Source organism: Mirounga angustirostris, unplaced genomic scaffold (assembly GCF_029215605.1).
Source record: "Mirounga angustirostris isolate CCGP_5_RB_7025 unplaced genomic scaffold, mMirAng1.0.hap1 SCAF_17, whole genome shotgun sequence".
Lineage (NCBI taxonomy): Eukaryota > Metazoa > Chordata > Mammalia > Carnivora > Phocidae > Mirounga > Mirounga angustirostris.
In genome coordinates, this window is record NW_026991725.1 from 1,274,227 (window position 1) to 1,278,788 (window position 4,562).

The following is a 4,562-nucleotide window of genomic DNA, read 5'->3' on the forward strand; positions in this document are numbered from 1 at the left end:
CGGGCTCCCTGCTCCGCGGGAAGCCTGCTTCTCCCTCTCCCACTCCTGCTTGTGCTCCCTTTCTCGCTGTGTCTCTCTCTGTCAAATAAATAAATAAAATCTTAAAAAAAAAAAGAAAACAGATGCTCAAACAAAAACTTGTACAGGACTAGTTCAACATCATTTATTCACAACAACCAAAAAAAAAAAAAAAAAGGTAAATGTCCATGAACTAATGAGCAGGTTAGAAAAATGTGGCATATCCATATGGAATATGATTCAGCCATAAAAAAAGGAATAAAGTACTGATCCATGCTACCACATGGATGAACCTTGAAAACATTACCCTAAGTGAAAGAAGCCAGTCACAAAAGGTCAGATATTGTATAATTCCATTTATACGAAATGTTCAGAATAGGTAAATCCATAGAAACAGAAACTAGATTGGTTGCTTGGGGTTGGTGGGAGGGGGAGATGGGGAGGGATTGCTTAATGGGTATGGAATTTTTTTGGGGTGATGAAATGTTCTGCTGATGGTTGCACAACATTGTGAATATATGAAAACCCACCAAATTGTACACTTTAAAATGATCAAATGGTGAATTTTATCTTATGTAAACTTTGTCTCAATAAGGATACATCGGATTGTAGAAGAACACCCAATTCAAGCTGCTTAAACGATAAAAGAGATGTGTTTTGGGATGCCTGGGTGGCTCAGTTGGTTAAGTGTCTGCCTTCGCTCAGGTCATTACCCTAGGCTCCTTGCTCAGCAAGGAGCCTGCTTCTCCCTCTGCCTGCTGCCCCCCCCCCCCCCCCGCTTGTGTGCTCTCTCTCTCTCTCTGGCAAATAAATAATTAAAACCTTTAAAAAATTTATAAAAAACAAAAGAGAGGTGTTTTGAGTTGAAAGTGTTTTTTTGTTGTTTTTTTTTTTAAAGAACAACCACCCAATGTGCATGTTTTCCCTCCACTCTTCCAGGGCCTAAAATCCACTTGGCCCCGAGACCCATGCACACAGGACCTGCAGGGGTGCTGGGAGGACAGTGCATTGTGGTGGTAAATAAGCGCTTGGGAGCCAGACAGATTAGAGTTCCGATTCCTTCACTGCCTTGCAGCCAGACCTTGCACAGAATTCTTAATCTGTTTTACTTTCCTCTTCACTAAAATGGGGCAAATAACAGCCCCTATCTTATCCAGGACTTGTTAAAATTAGAAGAGATAGGAAAAAAAAAAAATTAGAAGAGATAGGAGCGCCGGGGTGGGTAGCTCAGTCAGTTGAGCATCTGCCTTCGGCTCAGGTCATGATCTCAGGGTCCTGCGATGGAGTCCCGCATCAGGCTCCCTGCTCCACGGGGAGTCTGCTTCTCCCTCTCCTTCCGGCTTGTGTTCTCTGTTGCTATCTCTGTCTCTCTGTCAAATAAATAAAATCTTTAAAATAAAATAAAATAAAATTAGGGCGCCTGGGTGGCTCAGTTGGTTAAGCGACTGCCTTCAGCTCAGGTCATGATCCTGGAGTCCCGGGATCGAGTCCCGCATCGGGCTTCCTGCTCGGCAGGGAGTCTGCTTCTCCCTTTGACCCTCCCCTCTCTCATTCGCTCTCTCTCAAATAAATAAATAAAATCTTTAAAAAAAATTTTTTTAATAAAATAAAATTAGAAGAGATAACGTTTTTATAAGCCCCAGGCGCAGTGCCTAGCCCACTGCAAACACTCAGATCTGCTCTTTGGGGGGAAAGTTCTGCTCCCAGAATGAGCAGTTGCATTAAGCATAATGGAGCAGAGCAGCTAGGAGGAGAGGATTTCGGGGAAAAGCAATACTCTCTAATATTTATTGAGCGCTACTCGGTGGCAGGCCCCGTTCCAAGGCCTTCCTGCGCCTCCGCTCGCCTCCCTAGCGCACCCGGCCCGCCGCCGACCGCCGCCGGGGAGCGGGGCCCGTGCGACCCGGCCTGCGAGCCGCGGCGCCCGCGCCCCAGCGACGCGAAGGAGGCCGGCGCCTGGGCGACAGGGGCTGCGGGGGTGGAGGGGGGCGCTCTGCGGGCCGCGCCGGCCACGCGCCCGCTCCTGCAGCCTCAGGCGGCCGGGCGCTCGGGACGGGGGCGAAGCAGCCGCCCTCCCCCAGCGCAGCGCGGCCGGCGGGGAAGGCCTGCGCGGCCTTCGCTGCTGGCCGCAGGCGGGAGGGCCCGGGGCACGCGGGGAAGGCAGAGCGGGGGCCGGAGCGCGGCGCGCGGCCTGGGGCGGCACCGAGGCCGGAGGAGGCGGGAACGTGGGGGCTCGAGGGCGCGGAGGCCAGAGGCTGCTGGGGCGTGCTGGTGCGTAGGGCGCGGGGGCCGGAGGAAGCCGGGGTCTGGAGGAGCCCGGGGTGCTGCAGACGTCGCGGGAATCAAAGGGGCGTCGGAAAACCCAGGACAGCGCCGCCCCAAAGTAGCCCCTGCCCGCGCCCTTCGCTTAGAGCGCACACCGTGGGCTTGGCGCTAACCCTCTGTTCGCAGGCTCGGTTTACTCACGCCTCCTCCGCTAGTCTGGGAGTGCTTGCCAAGTTGCTTGGTCTTCATTTTAAACGGCGGACAAAGGGTCCAAACCGTGTCCCTCCCTCGGGCTCCAGTCGGCCTCTGGGGTCCTTGAAGGCAGGGCTGGTCCTTCACTACTGTGTCCCCACAGCCTGGCACATGATAGGCTCTCAGTGGACGGTGGGTGGGTACAGAAGAAATGGTTGTGTGAGAGAACTGCCTCCCTTGAGACACAAAGCTCACTCTCGGGACTCGAAGCGGAGGTGGAGGGCTGTGGTAGGAGGCCTGGCACAGAAGCACTAAGCTGCTGGGGACCCCCCCCCATGTGTATATTGGTGGGCAATGTGAAAGCACACTCATTGCTCTTTTTTTTTCTGAGCCTCACACTATCATTGGAAAGTAGGAGTGGCTCCTGCTGTTACTCTCATTTGGCAGATGAGGAGACCAAGATTCAGAGGAGTAGCCCAGTTACATGTGATGCAAAATCCAGTCTTGCCTGCTTTCTGGGGCCAGGCTTCCCGGAGTTCCTGCACCAGGCTTGTAGCAATGGATGCCCATAGGGCTGGCATTTCTCCTGTTTTTCCTGTGCCCACTGAAGTATTCGGGCTGTAGGGTGCAAAGGGAGGGTGGTGGGCTGGTGACTGCGGCCAGCAGTAGGTGGTGTGGTAGTAAGGGAAATAGGGAAAGCAACACTGCCATTTAATGCCAGTCCAGGTTTGATTCAAGGCAGGTGTACTTATCAAACCTTTACTGGGCTATGTATTTGGGGAGGAGAACAATGACAAATGACACATAGGCCTTGCACTCAGGGAGTCAAAACAATAGCCACATATATAGGATATTCAGGAGTTCAAGAAGTTTAGCTAAAAACAGTGGTTCTCAACCAAAGGTTCAAGGAGTACCTGTGGAGAATTTTAAGTATAAGCATGCAAAATATGGATGTCAGAGCCCCACCTCAGGCCTACCAAGTCAGAATTTCCTGAAATGGGATCGAGGCATGTGGCTTTTTAAGAAAAACTCTGGATTCTGATGTATACTCTTTGTTGAAACCTATTGCGTTAATGCAAAATTGTTGATTGTGGACCAATAAGAGAAGAACACAAGTAACTACAGAGAGAAAATTGGAGTGGGTACCTTAATAAAGACACACTTTTTTTTTTTTTTTTTTTGGCTAGGGAGATTCAAGTCACATCTGGATGGAGGAATCAGGCAGTATTTGGGTGATGTGGCAGTTTGTGACAGGACATAGGATGTGTAGGATGTGAACCAATAGAAATTGTGAGAAGAGGAGGACATTTCAGGATGAAAGACCAACCTGAGCAAAGAAAGAGAGTCAGAAAAGAACATGAAGTACGTTTGGAGACCAGATTCTTAGGGAGTTTGACTGGAAGGAGACTAAACATGGCCGGGAAAGGAAGGACTCTGCTATGAATTGTCTTGTATGCCTGGATGAAGTCTTATTAAATACAAATGGAAGAGCCAATATTGTGGAGATGCTGATCTTCTCAAACTTGATCTGTATATTTAATGTAATGACAATAAAAAAAAATCCCCAAAGGATTTTTGTAGAAAACTTCACAAAATGGTTCTAGAGTTTATTTGGAAGCATAAACATGTGAGAGAAGAGTTCGAAAATAGAAAGCTACAATAATTAAGACAAATGTGTACATGTGTGGAAATAGGTAGACAGGTCAGAAAAACAAGTCTAGAAATAAACCCAAGCATATGTAGGAACTAATAAATTACCAAGAGGACAATCCAAATCAATGGGTTAAAATGGTATTCAAATGAGATAAGCCAGTCATAAGAATACAAATACTGTATGATTCCATTTATTTGTTTATTTATTTATTATTTTTTTATTTGACAGAGAGAGATAGCGACAGCAGGAACACAAGCAGGGGGAGTGGGAGAGGGAGAAGCAGGCTTCCTGCCGAGCAGGGAGCCCGACGTGGGACTCGATCCCAGGACTCTGGGATCATGACCTGAGCCGAAGGCAGACGCTTAACGACTGAGCCACCCAGGTGCCCTGTATGATTCCATTTATATAAGCTATGTAAAATAGTCAAATTCAT